This window comes from Syngnathus floridae, chromosome 21, assembly GCF_059516105.1.
Source record: "Syngnathus floridae isolate MCC-2025c chromosome 21, RoL_Sflo_1.0, whole genome shotgun sequence".
NCBI lineage: Eukaryota > Metazoa > Chordata > Actinopteri > Syngnathiformes > Syngnathidae > Syngnathus > Syngnathus floridae.
Window position 1 is genome coordinate 2,410,064 of NC_142433.1, and position 14,058 is coordinate 2,424,121.

General features: G+C 48.6%; 2 long non-coding RNA genes across 4 annotated transcripts in view; one reads left to right on the forward strand and one right to left on the reverse strand.

Moving 5' to 3' along the window:
• The window catches only part of LOC148379821 (uncharacterized), a 30,614-nt gene that overhangs the window by 9,368 nt on the left and 7,188 nt on the right, over window positions 1-14,058 (forward strand). For all 3 annotated transcript variants that reach the window (XR_015855085.1, XR_015855084.1, XR_015855086.1), the window contains exon 4: window positions 13,752-13,835. This is a non-coding gene — a long non-coding RNA (uncharacterized LOC148379821). The remainder of the gene's footprint in view (window positions 1-13,751; window positions 13,836-14,058) is intronic.
• Window positions 10,840-14,001, reverse strand: LOC148379822 (uncharacterized). Its single transcript, XR_015855090.1, has 2 exons — window positions 11,650-14,001; window positions 10,840-11,585 (listed from the first exon to the last, which is right to left on the reverse strand). It is a non-coding gene; the product is annotated as an uncharacterized LOC148379822 (long non-coding RNA).

Consider the following 14,058-nt stretch of genomic DNA (forward strand, 5'->3'; position numbering starts at 1 on the left):
AGCTAGTGTTAGGGTTAGAGCTAAGGTTAGAGCTAGTGTTAGTGTTAGGGTTAGAGCTAGGGTTAGGGTTAGAGCTAGCGTTAGAGCTAGAGCTAGGGTTAGTGCTAGAGTTAGGGTTAGAGCTAGGGTTAGAGTTAGTTAGAGCTAGGGTTAGAGCTAGGGTTAGGGCTAGTGTTAGGGTTAAAACTAGGGTTAGAGCTAGTGTTAGGGTTAGGGTTAGAACTAGGGTTAGAGCTAGTGTTAGAGCTAGAGCTAGGGTTAGAGTTACGGTTAGAGCTAGAGTTAATTAGTTAGACTTAGGGTTAGGGTTAGAGCTAGGGTTAGAGCTAGTGTTAGGGTTAGGGTTAAAGCTAAGGTTAGAGCTAGTGTTAGGGTTAGAGTTAGAGCTAGGGTTAAGGTTAGAGCTAGTGTTAGAGCTAGAGCTAGGGTTAGGGTTAGGGTTAGGGTTAGAGCTAGAGTTAGTTAGTTAGTTAGTTAGAGCTAGGGTTAGGGTTAGAGCTAGTGTTAGGGTTAGAGCTAAGGTTAGAGCTAGTGTTAGGGTTAGGGTTAGAGCTAGGGTTAGGGTTAGAGCTAGCGTTAGAGCTAGAGCTAGGGTTAGGGTTAGAGCTAGAGTTAGAGTTAGTCAGAGCTAGGGTTAGGGTTAGAGCTAGGGTTAGAGCTAGTGTTAGGGTTAGAGCTAAGGTTAGAGCTAGTGTTAGGGTTAGGGTTAGAGCTAGGGTTAGTGCTAGAGTTAGAATTAGGGTTAGGGTTAGAGCTAGAGTTAGAGTTAGTTAGAGCTAGGGTTAGGGTTAGGGCTAGGGTTAGGGTTAGTTAGAGCTAGGGTTAGGGTTAGAGCTAGGGTTAGAGCTAGTGTTAGGGTTAGGGTTAGAGCTAAGGATAGAGCTAGTGTTAGGGTTAGAGCTAGGATTAGGGTTAGAGCTAGCGTTAGAGCTAGAGCTAGGGTTAGTGCTAGAGTTAGGGTTAGGGTTAGAGCTAGAGTTAGAGTTAGTTAGAGCTAGGGTTAGATTTATAGCTAGGGTTAGACCTAGTGTTAGGGTTAGAGCTAGTCTTAGGGTTAGAGCTAGTGCTAGAGCAAGGGTTAGGGTTAGAGCTAGAGCCAGAGGTAGAGCTAGGGTTAGGGTTAGGGTTGTTAGAGCTAGGGTTAGGGTTAGATCAAGGGTTAGAGCTAGAGCTAGTGCTAGAGCTAGGGTTAGAGCTAGAGCTAGGGTTAGGGTTGTTAGAGCCAGGGTTAGGGTTAGACCAAGGCTTAGGGCTAGTGCTAGAGCAAGGGTTAGGGTTAGAGCTAGAGCCAGAGGTAGAGCTAGGGTTAGGGTTAGGGTTGTTAGAGCTAGGGTTAGATCAAGGGTTAGAGCTAGAGCTAGTGCTAGAGCTAGGGTTAGAGCTAGAGCTAGGGTTAGGGTTGTTAGAGCCAGGGTTAGGGTTAGACCAAGGCTTAGAGCTAGTGCTAGAGCAAGGGTTAGGGCTAGAGCTAGAGCCAGAGGTAGAGCTAGGGTTCGGGTTGTTAGAGCTAGGGTTAGGGTTAACCAAGGGTTAGAGCTAGAGCTAGTGCTAGAGCAAGGGTTAGGGTTAGACCTAGACCCAGAGGTAGCGCTAGGGTTAGGGTTAGGGTTGTTAGAGCTAGGGTTAGGGTTAGGGTTGTTAGAGCCAGGGTTAGGGTTAGACCAAGGCTTAGAGCTAGTGCTAGAGCAAGGGTTAGGGCTAGAGCTAGAGCCAGAGGTAGAGCTAGGGTTAGGGTTAGGGTTGTTAGAGCTAGGGTTAGGGTTAACCAAGGGTTAGAGCTAGAGCTAGTGCTAGAGCAAGGGTTAGGGTTAGACCTAGACCCAGAGGTAGAGCTAGGGTTAGGGTTAGGGTTGTTAGAGCTAGGGTTAGGGTTAACCAAGGGTTAGAGCTAGAGCTAGTGCTAGAGCAAGGGTTAGGGTTAGACCTAGACCCAGAGGTAGCGCTAGGGTTAGGGTTAGGGTTGTTAGAGCTAGGGTTAGGGTTAGGGTTGTTAGAGCCAGGGTTAGGGTTAGACCAAGGCTTAGAGCTAGTGCTAGAGCAAGGTTTAGGGCTAGAGCTAGAGCCAGAGGTAGAGCTAGGGTTAGGGTTAGGGTTGTTAGAGCTAGGGTTAGGGTTAACCAAGGGTTAGAGCTAGAGCTAGTGCTAGAGCAAGGGTTAGGGTTAGACCTAGACCCAGAGGTAGCGCTAGGGTTAGGGTTGTTAGAGCTAGGGTTAGGGTTAGGGTTGTTAGAGCCAGGGTTAGGGTTAGACCAAGGCTTAGAGCTAGTGCTAGAGCAAGGGTTAGGGCTAGAGCTAGAGCCAGAGGTAGAGCAAGGGTTAGGGCTAGAGCTAGAGCCAGAGGTAGAGCTAGGGTTAGGGATGTTAGAGCTAGGGTTAGGGTTAACCAAGGGTTAGAGCTAGAGCTAGTGCTAGAGCAAGGGTTAGGGTTAGACCTAGACCCAGAGGTAGCGCTAGGGTTAGGGTTAGGGTTGTTAGAGCTAGGGTTAGGGTTAGGGTTGTTAGAGCCAGGGTTAGGGTTAGACCAAGGCTTAGAGCTAGTGCTAGAGCAAGGGTTAGGGCTAGAGCTAGAGCCAGAGGTAGAGCTAGGGTTAGGGTTAGGGTTGTTAGAGCTAGGGTTAGGGTTAACCAAGGGTTAGAGCTAGAGCTAGTGCTAGAGCAAGGGTTAGGGTTAGACCTAGACCCAGAGGTAGAGCTAGGGTTAGGGTTAGGGTTGTTAGAGCTAGGGTTAGGGTTAACCAAGGGTTAGAGCTAGAGCTAGTGCTAGAGCAAGGGTTAGGGTTAGACCTAGACCCAGAGGTAGCGCTAGGGTTAGGGTTAGGGTTGTTAGAGCTAGGGTTAGGGTTAGGGTTGTTAGAGCCAGGGTTAGGGTTAGACCAAGGCTTAGAGCTAGTGCTAGAGCAAGGTTTAGGGCTAGAGCTAGAGCCAGAGGTAGAGCTAGGGTTAGGGTTAGGGTTGTTAGAGCTAGGGTTAGGGTTAACCAAGGGTTAGAGCTAGAGCTAGTGCTAGAGCAAGGGTTAGGGTTAGACCTAGACCCAGAGGTAGCGCTAGGGTTAGGGTTAGGGTTGTTAGAGCTAGGGTTAGGGTTAGGGTTGTTAGAGCCAGGGTTAGGGTTAGACCAAGGCTTAGAGCTAGTGCTAGAGCAAGGGTTAGGGCTAGAGCTAGAGCCAGAGGTAGAGCAAGGGTTAGGGCTAGAGCTAGAGCCAGAGGTAGAGCTAGGGTTAGGGATGTTAGAGCTAGGGTTAGGGTTAACCAAGGGTTAGAGCTAGAGCTAGTGCTAGAGCAAGGGTTAGGGTTAGACCTAGACCCAGAGGTAGCGCTAGGGTTAGGGTTAGGGTTGTTAGAGCTAGGGTTAGGGTTAGGGTTGTTAGAGCCAGGGTTAGGGTTAGACCAAGGCTTAGAGCTAGTGCTAGAGCAAGGTTTAGGGCTAGAGCTAGAGCCAGAGGTAGAGCTAGGGTTAGGGTTAGGGTTGTTAGAGCTAGGGTTAGGGTTAACCAAGGGTTAGAGCTAGAGCTAGTGCTAGAGCAAGGGTTAGGGTTAGACCTAGACCCAGAGGTAGAGCTAGGGTTAGGGTTAGGGTTGTTAGAGCTAGGGTTAGGGTTAACCAAGGGTTAGAGCTAGAGCTAGTGCTAGAGCAAGGGTTAGGGTTAGACCTAGACCCAGAGGTAGCGCTAGGGTTAGGGTTAGGGTTGTTAGAGCTAGGGTTAGGGTTAGGGTTGTTAGAGCCAGGGTTAGGGTTAGACCAAGGCTTAGAGCTAGTGCTAGAGCAAGGGTTAGGGCTAGAGCTAGAGCCAGAGGTAGAGCTAGGGTTAGGGTTAGGGTTGTTAGAGCTAGGGTTAGGGTTAACCAAGGGTTAGAGCTAGAGCTAGTGCTAGAGCAAGGGTTAGGGTTAGACCTAGACCCAGAGGTAGAGCTAGGGTTAGGGTTAGGGTTGTTAGAGCTAGGGTTAGGGTTAACCAAGGGTTAGAGCTAGAGCTAGTGCTAGAGCAAGGGTTAGGGTTAGACCTAGACCCAGAGGTAGCGCTAGGGTTAGGGTTAGGGTTGTTAGAGCTAGGGTTAGGGTTAGGGTTGTTAGAGCCAGGGTTAGGGTTAGACCAAGGCTTAGAGCTAGTGCTAGAGCAAGGTTTAGGGCTAGAGCTAGAGCCAGAGGTAGAGCTAGGGTTAGGGTTAGGGTTGTTAGAGCTAGGGTTAGGGTTAACCAAGGGTTAGAGCTAGAGCTAGTGCTAGAGCAAGGGTTAGGGTTAGACCTAGACCCAGAGGTAGCGCTAGGGTTAGGGTTGTTAGAGCTAGGGTTAGGGTTAGGGTTGTTAGAGCCAGGGTTAGGGTTAGACCAAGGCTTAGAGCTAGTGCTAGAGCAAGGGTTAGGGCTAGAGCTAGAGCCAGAGGTAGAGCAAGGGTTAGGGCTAGAGCTAGAGCCAGAGGTAGAGCTAGGGTTAGGGATGTTAGAGCTAGGGTTAGGGTTAACCAAGGGTTAGAGCTAGAGCTAGTGCTAGAGCAAGGGTTAGGGTTAGACCTAGACCCAGAGGTAGCGCTAGGGTTAGGGTTAGGGTTGTTAGAGCTAGGGTTAGGGTTAGGGTTGTTAGAGCCAGGGTTAGGGTTAGACCAAGGCTTAGAGCTAGTGCTAGAGCAAGGGTTAGGGCTAGAGCTAGAGCCAGAGGTAGAGCTAGGGTTAGGGTTAGGGTTGTTAGAGCTAGGGTTAGGGTTAACCAAGGGTTAGAGCTAGAGCTAGTGCTAGAGCAAGGGTTAGGGTTAGACCTAGACCCAGAGGTAGAGCTAGGGTTAGGGTTAGGGTTGTTAGAGCTAGGGTTAGGGTTAACCAAGGGTTAGAGCTAGAGCTAGTGCTAGAGCAAGGGTTAGGGTTAGACCTAGACCCAGAGGTAGCGCTAGGGTTAGGGTTAGGGTTGTTAGAGCTAGGGTTAGGGTTAGGGTTGTTAGAGCCAGGGTTAGGGTTAGACCAAGGCTTAGAGCTAGTGCTAGAGCAAGGTTTAGGGCTAGAGCTAGAGCCAGAGGTAGAGCTAGGGTTAGGGTTGTTAGAGCTAGGGTTAGGGTTAACCAAGGGTTAGAGCTAGAGCTAGTGCTAGAGCAAGGGTTAGGGTTAGACCTAGACCCAGAGGTAGCGCTAGGGTTAGGGTTAGGGTTGTTAGAGCTAGGGTTAGGGTTAGGGTTGTTAGAGCCAGGGTTAGGGTTAGACCAAGGCTTAGAGCTAGTGCTAGAGCAAGGGTTAGGGCTAGAGCTAGAGCCAGAGGTAGAGCAAGGGTTAGGGCTAGAGCTAGAGCCAGAGGTAGAGCTAGGGTTAGGGATGTTAGAGCTAGGGTTAGGGTTAACCAAGGGTTAGAGCTAGAGCTAGTGCTAGAGCAAGGGTTAGGGTTAGACCTAGACCCAGAGGTAGCGCTAGGGTTAGGGTTAGGGTTGTTAGAGCTAGGGTTAGGGTTAGGGTTGTTAGAGCCAGGGTTAGGGTTAGACCAAGGCTTAGAGCTAGTGCTAGAGCAAGGTTTAGGGCTAGAGCTAGAGCCAGAGGTAGAGCTAGGGTTAGGGTTAGGGTTGTTAGAGCTAGGGTTAGGGTTAACCAAGGGTTAGAGCTAGAGCTAGTGCTAGAGCAAGGGTTAGGGTTAGACCTAGACCCAGAGGTAGAGCTAGGGTTAGGGTTAGGGTTGTTAGAGCTAGGGTTAGGGTTAACCAAGGGTTAGAGCTAGAGCTAGTGCTAGAGCAAGGGTTAGGGTTAGACCTAGACCCAGAGGTAGCGCTAGGGTTAGGGTTAGGGTTGTTAGAGCTAGGGTTAGGGTTAGGGTTGTTAGAGCCAGGGTTAGGGTTAGACCAAGGCTTAGAGCTAGTGCTAGAGCAAGGTTTAGGGCTAGAGCTAGAGCCAGAGGTAGAGCTAGGGTTAGGGTTAGGGTTGTTAGAGCTAGGGTTAGGGTTAACCAAGGGTTAGAGCTAGAGCTAGTGCTAGAGCAAGGGTTAGGGTTAGACCTAGACCCAGAGGTAGCGCTAGGGTTAGGGTTAGGGTTGTTAGAGCTAGGGTTAGGGTTAGACCAAGGGTTAGAGCTAGTGCTAGAGCTAGGGTTAGCTCTAACCCTTGGTCTAACCTAGCTCTAACAACCCTAACCCTAGCCCTAGCTCTAACCCTTGGTCTAACCCTAACCCTAGCTCTAACAACCCTAACCCTAGCGCTACCTCTGGGTCTAGGTCTAACCCTAACCCTTGCTCTAGCACTAGCTCTAGCTCTAACCCTTGGTTAACCCTAACCCTAGCTCTAACAACCCTAACCCTAGCTCTACCTCTGGCTCTAGCTCTAGCCCTAACCCTTGCTCTAGCACTAGCTCTAAGCCTTGGTCTAACCCTAACCCTGGCTCTAACAACCCTAACCCTAACCCTAGCTCTAACAACCCTAACCCTAACCCTAGCGCTACCTCTGGGTCTAGGTCTAACCCTAACCCTTGCTCTAGCACTAGCTCTAGCTCTAACCCTTGGTTAACCCTAACCCTAGCTCTAACAACCCTAACCCTAGCTCTACCTCTGGCTCTAGCTCTAGCCCTAACCCTTGCTCTAGCACTAGCTCTAAGCCTTGGTCTAACCCTAACCCTGGCTCTAACAACCCTAACCCTAACCCTAGCTCTAACAACCCTAACCCTAACCCTAGCGCTACCTCTGGGTCTAGGTCTAACCCTAACCCTTGCTCTAGCACTAGCTCTAGCTCTAACCCTTGGTTAACCCTAACCCTAGCTCTAACAACCCTAACCCTAGCTCTACCTCTGGCTCTAGCTCTAGCCCTAACCCTTGCACTAGCACTAGCTCTAAGCCTTGGTCTAACCCTAACCCTGGCTCTAACAACCCTAACCCTAGCTCTAGCTCTAACCCTAGCTCTAGCACTAGCTCTAGCTCTAACCCTTGGTCTAACCCTAACCCTAGCTCTAACAACCCTAACCCTAACCCTAGCTCTACCTATGGGTCTAGGTCTAACCCTTACCCTTGCTCTAGCACTAGCTCTAGCTCTAACCCTTTGTCTAACCCTAACCCTAGCTCTAACAACCCTAACCCTAACCCTAGCTCTACCTATGGGTCTAGGTCTAACCCTAACCCTTGCTCTAGCACTAGCTCTAGCTCTAACCCTTGGTTAACCCTAACCCTAGCTCTAACAACCCTAACCCTAACCCTAGCTCTACCTCTGGCTCTAGCTCTAGCCCTAACCCTTGCTCTAGCACTAGCTCTAAGCCTTGGTCTAACCCTAACCCTGGCTCTAACAACCCTAACCCTAACCCTAGCTCTAACAACCCTAACCCTAACCCTAGCGCTACCTCTGGGTCTAGGTCTAACCCTAACCCTTGCTCTAGCACTAGCTCTAGCTCTAACCCTTGGTTAACCCTAACCCTAGCTCTAACATCCCTAACCCTAGCTCTACCTCTGGCTCTAGCTCTAGCCCTAACCCTTGCTCTACCTCTGGCTCTAGCTCTAGCCCTAACCCTTGCTCTAGCACTAGCTCTAAGCCTTGGTCTAACCCTAACCCTGGCTCTAACAACCCTAACCCTAACCCTAGCTCTAACAACCCTAACCCTAGCGCTACCTCTGGGTCTAGGTCTAACCCTAACCCTTGCTCTAGCTCTAACCCTTGGTTAACCCTAACCCTAGCTCTAACAACCCTAACCCTAACCCTAGCTCTACCTCTGGCTCTAGCTCTAACCCTAACCCTTGCTCTAGCACTAGCTCTAAGCCTTGGTCTAACCCTAACCCTGGCTCTAACAACCCTAACCCTAGCTCTAGCTCTAACCCTAGCTCTAGCACTAGCTCTAGCTCTAACCCTTGGTCTAACCCTAACCCTAGCTCTAACAACCCTAACCCTAACCCTAGCTCTACCTCTGGCTCTAGCTCTAACCCTAACCCTTGCTCTAGCACTAGCTCTAAGCCTAGGTCTAACCCTAACCCTGGCTCTAACAACCCTCACCCTAGCTCTAGCCCTAACCCTAGCTCTAGCACGAGCTCTAGCTCTAACCCTTGGTCTAACCCTAAGCCTAGCTCTAACAACCCTAACCCTAACCCTAGCTCTACCTATGGGTCTAGGTCTAACCCTAACCCTTGCTCTAGCACTAGCTCTAGCGCTAAGCCTTGGTCTAACCCTAACCCTGGCTCTAACAACACTAACCCTAGCACTAGCCCTAACCCTAGCTCTAGCACTAGCTCTAGCTCTAACCCTTGGTCTAACCCTAACCCTAGCTCTAACAACCCTAACCCTAACCCTAGCTCTACCTCTGGGTCTAGGTCTAACCCTAACCCTTGCTCTAGCAGTAGCTCTAGCTCTAACCCTTGGTTAACCCTAACCCTAGCTCTAACAACCCTAACCCTAACCCTAGCTCTACCTCTGGCTCTAGCTCTAGCCCTAACCCTTGCTCTAGCACTAGCTCTAAGCCTTGGTCTAACCCTAACCCTGGCTCTAACAACCCTAACCCTAACCCTAGCTCTAACAACCCTAACCCTAACCCTAGCGCTACCTCTGGGTCTAGGTCTAACCCTAACCCTTGCTCTAGCACTAGCTCTAGCTCTAACCCTTGGTTAACCCTAACCCTAGCTCTAACAACCCTAACCCTAGCTCTACCTCTGGCTCTAGCTCTAGCCCTAACCCTTGCTCTAGCACTAGCTCTAAGCCTTGGTCTAACCCTAACCCTGGCTCTAACAACCCTAACCCTAGCTCTAGCTCTAACCCTAGCTCTAGCACTAGCTCTAGCTCTAACCCTTGATCTAACCCTAACCCTAGCTCTAACAACCCTAACCCTACCTCTGGCTCTAGCTCTAACCCTAACCCTTGCTCTAGCACTAGCTCTAAGCCTAGGTCTAACCCTAACCTTGGCTCTAACAACCCTCACCCTAGCTCTAGCCCTAACCCTAGCTCTAGCACGAGCTCTAGCTCTAACCCTTGGTCTAACCCTAACCCTAGCTCTAACAACCCTAACCCTAACCCTAGCTCTACCTATGGGTCTAGGTCTAACCCTAACCCTTGCTCTAGCACTAGCTCTAGCTCTAAGCCTTGGTCTAACCCTAACCCTGGCTCTAACAACACTAACCCTAGCACTAGCCCTAACCCTAGCTCTAGCACTAGCTCTAGCTCTAGCTCTAACCCTTGGTCTAACCCTAACCCTAGCTCTAACAACCCTAACCCTAACCCTAGCTCTACCTCTGGGTCTAGCTCTAACCCTAACCCTTGCTCTAGCACTAGCTCTAGCACTAAGCCTTTGTCTAACCCTAACCCTAGCTCTAGCTCTAATGCTAGCTCTAACCCTAACCCTCGCTCTAACCCTAACACTAGCTCTAACCTTAACCCTAACACTAGCTCTAACCCTAAACCTAGCTCTAACTAACTCTAGCTCAAACCCTAACCCTAACTCTAGCACTAACCCTAACCCTAGCTCTAGCTCTAACGCTAGCTCTAACCCTAACCCTAGCTCTAACTAACTAACTCTAGCTCTAACCCTAACCCTAGCTCTAGCTCTAATGCTAGCTCTAACCCTAACCCTAGCTCTAACCCTAACACTAGCTCTAACCTTAGCTCTACCCCTAACCCTAACACTAGCTCTAACCCTAACTCTAACCCTAAACCTAGCTCTAACTAACTCTAGCTCAAACCCTAACCCTAACTCTAGTTCTAGCACTAACCCTAACCCTAGCTCTAACCCTAACACTAGCTCTAACCTTAGCTCTTACCCTAACCCTAACACTAGCTCTAACCCTAAACCTAGCTCTAACTAACTCTAGCTCAAACCCTAACCCTAACCCTAACTCTAACCCTAGCTCTAACTAACTAACTCTAGCTCTAAACCTAACCCTAGCTCTAGCTCTAATGCTAGCTCTAACCCTAACCCTAGCTCTAACCCTAACACTAGCTCTAACCTTAGCTCTAACCCTAAACCTAACACTAGCTCTAACCCTAGCTCTAACCCTAAACCTAGCTCAAACCCTAACCCTAGCTCTAGCTCTAATGCTAGCTCTAACCCTAACCCTAGCTCTAACCCTAACCCTAACACTAGCTCTAACCTTAGCTCTAACCCTAACCCTAACACTAGCTCTAATCCTAGCTCTAACCCTAAACCTAGCTCTAACTAACTCTAGCTCAAACCCTAATCCTAACTCTAGCACTAACCCTAACCCTTGCTCTAGCTCTAACGCTAACTCTAACCCTAAACCTAGCTCTAACTAACTCTAGCTCAAACCCTAACCCTAACTCTAACTCTAGCACTAACCCTAACCCTAGCTCTAACCCTAACACTAGCTCTAACCTTAGCTCTAACCCTAACCCTAACACTAACTCTAACCCTAGCTCTAACCCTAACCCTAGCTCTAACTAACTAACTCTAGCTTTAACCCTAACCCCAACTCTAGCACTAACCCTAACTCTAGCTCTAACGCTAGCTCCAACCCTAACCCTAGCTCTAACCCTAACACTAGCTCTAACCTTAGCTCTAACCCTAACCCTAACACTAGCTCTAACCCTAGCTCTAACCCTAACCCTAGCTCTAACTAACTAACTCTAGCTCTAACCCTAACTCTAACTCTAGCACTAACCCTAACCCTAGTTCTAGCTCTAACGCTAGCTCTAACCCTAACCCTAGCTCTAACCCTAACCCTAACACGAGCTCTAACCTTAGCTCTAACCCTAACCCTAACACTAGCTCTAACCCTAGCTCTAACCCTAGCTCTAACCCTAACCCCAACCCTGACCCTAACCCTAATCCTAGCTCTAACCCTAACCCTAGCTCTAACACTAACTGTACTCGTGATGTGCATTCCAGTTCTCAAGTGAACTGACTCTTTAGAATCGGTTCACTCAAAAGATTTGTTCAAAAGAATCGTTCACTAAACTTTCTTATTTATTCATTTATTTATTTTTACCTCGTGTAGTGTACTTCAACACACAGGCCACTTCATTAGGGAGGTCATTAGGACATCAGTTCCTCCCCAGTCACACTTTTAACATTTCACCTACTAAATGAATGAGTCACTTCCAATGTTTTGGACACACCCATCACCTCCTTGGTAGCTCTTGTGCCATTCAAGCGTGGCCTCGGAGTTTAACCAATGCAAACAAACAAACGAGTGGCATTGTTGTTGCTATGACAACCTCCCAAACAACCTCACATTAAAGCTTCCATTTTGTTAGCACGAGATTGTGAAAAGGAGTTGTTGATGTGCCCTTGAGCAAGACTTTGACATCTCTGCTTGCATGGAAAGCAAAGTAGAACTAGTCATTATTTTAAAAAAAACCAATTGATCGGAAATAGGTCATGCTTTCACGCATTGATGATCACAACGCATCAAATATCGTCAAATCTTTCCTTGGTTGCTTGTGGTTACTTTGCAAAGCTGTTAAACACACACAGCTGAACCGTGGCCTCTACGTCTAAACTGCAGCGCCAGCAGCACTCTTGTCAATAACACTCTGCAGTCTGAGCCAAGACTTTGATATGGAGGACCTGAGGCTTTGTTCTTCTGACGGCTGAAGTAGCACGTGTTGCCACATCGCCTCTAGGTCGTAATTGCTAACATATCGTGGAAGAAAGAAAAAAAAAAAGTGCTACAGTGGCTTACTCCACGTTCAAGGCCCAAGGCTGAAAAGATAAAATATCTTCATGTTAGACAGTGTTTGGATCATGGCGTGATGTTTTAGCTTACCTGAGCCATGCACAGAAAGAAGAATGGCGCTCACGTGCTAGCTGGAAACACAATCCGCGATGAGATAAAAGCAGCAATTTGTGTGATGATCATTATTTAAGAGGTGTCAAACGATTTGATTGACACTGACAGGGAGAATTAATTTTCCATTGTTGATTATCTTTGGCGTAATCAGAGCTGTTTCTAATATTTGGACTCAGTTGCCAATCAGAAAGTCGGTGTGTATTCTAAAGCAGGTTGTGTTGAGATTGAAAGAGATGTTTTAGTGACAGGTGAGAAGTGTCAGCGGTGTAACTCTAAGCCTGTCGTTGGTAAACGCCCTGAAGCAAACGCATCTCGCTGTGGGAAGCGTCTTGAAACTATGCGCTGATAGACTGACTGGCCTGTCCCCTTTAGGCAAGGACCGGTTGAGATTTGCATCTCACACGAGCAGTAGGCGCAAATCCAGACAAATTGATGTGAAGTGGAGCCTTTCAAACGCTTCGTCTGTGTCAACGATCACTTCCTTATTCTGCAAGTTAGCCAATCGCCTTTATTTACACATTGAAAGTTGCTGACTACACTTTTTTTTTCTTTAAATATTGTTAAACTCATTGAGAATAATCTATGCTTGCTTTCTGATAAAGATTGTTGTTATCTCTGTGGTTGACATAAAAGATTAGTCCGGGAGCTTGTTGGCTTAGTTGAGCACTGATGGTTGCCTAGCAACTGCTCGGTAACAAGAGACAGTAGTATAACATGACACTGGTTTGTTCTTTATGGCTTAGAAGAGTTGGAATTAAAGATAAAATAGAATTACTTACTTGGATTATTGGAAATTTAGTATGGAGTTTAACAAAAAAAAGGGCATTGGCGCCGTTGTGGGCGTGAACACAGAAGATAACTAACATTTGAGCTGATTTTTACAAAACTACTTTTGTGCGTAAACCTGGTGCCGACCTCTTCCCTGCTCACCTGCCCCCCTTCGTCCCGGGTGGTGGTTATCGTTTCAACTCCATAGAGACTCTTCGAATGACAGCACTTGTCTATAACCTCGCCATCACCGCCCGTGTGGCGGTGGGGGTATTGTGCACATGTTTGCCGTGTAATGACAGCGGCTGTCTATAACAGCTCGTCCTGGCAGGGATCATTCGCTCCAGCCTCGCTGTCCGGTGTCACCAATGTCCGGGTGGACGATGATGTGATCTTTAGTCCCCTCTGCGATCTATAGACTGGCATTTGGCTCAGGGAGCGTCCCTAGGCTCTGACATGCATGCTAAACTTGGAGCCTTTCTGCCGATATCCCCCCCCACCCTCCACCCTTTCTCTTGGCTCATCAGCGAGGAAGTTAACGCCAGACGCGGCATTATTGTGACATGATACAAAAGTGGCAGCTAGCCACTGAAGTTCACAATTGACCTCTGATGATGATACACAACTCTTAAGTCTGCTAGCAAATATTTGAGTGTATTTTAATTTAAATGCCATGATGATCACTTTGCACCGATTGAATCCTGAGAGCAGATTCCTCCTAATGTGACTCTCAAGTCCCAGCGTGGCTTGGAGTATTATCATATTAGCATTCTTGACTGCTCCGTGTTTTTGATGGCTAATGAAGGCTTAAATGCTCTTTGGCGTATGTGTTGTGCGCGGTCCGCAGGGAACGCCGCCGCTGCCGCCGCCCGCCCGTGTCCTGTCCTGCATTGATGCCATCACGCTCTCATCTGCATGCTTGACAGCTCAGACCTTCTTTCATCCACACACCATCTCCCTTCCTTCATCATCTTGCTCTCTCTGTCACTTCCCATTAATTCCCACTTCTGTTTGTCTCTCTTCATTTTCTTTTTACAGTTCTTTTTCTGCAGTCTCGCCTGCGTTCTGATTTTGGTCGATACTGCGTGTGTTAAGGATTCACTGGTTGTGCTTTCTAGATAAACACCCTGTTAGCAGGATTATCCCTGTTGTCCTTACAATGTAAACCCGGGATTAGGCCTCGCTCTCCTGGGATGCAAGTACGTGTGTGTTGCGGTCATTAGTCTGCTTTTGAGGTCCCATTAGTTCAACACAAAGGAAATATAAAAAGCTTGCAATTTACATAAAGGCCACATTATTTTTTTTCATAGGTCTGAGGTGCAAAGGAATGAAGGTGTGAAGGACTCGGGTGAAGCTCTTTGGAGCAAGCGGTGGTGGCGATTGAAAGGGCAAAGGTGAGCCCCCCTCATGATATCTCCTGTACCGCAGGGGCAGTCACGACCGGGTCAGCGGAGGTTCAGGTGTCAGCCGGCGACGGCTGACTGACGAGACCGAGTGGGACCTCTCCCCGAAAACGCCGTCCCGCTTGGACCTTTCATCCTTCCTTCCCTCCCTCTCGGCCGGCGCTCCTCTCTGACCCGTCCCGCCCTCCCTTCAGACTTCTCTTTACTCTCGGTC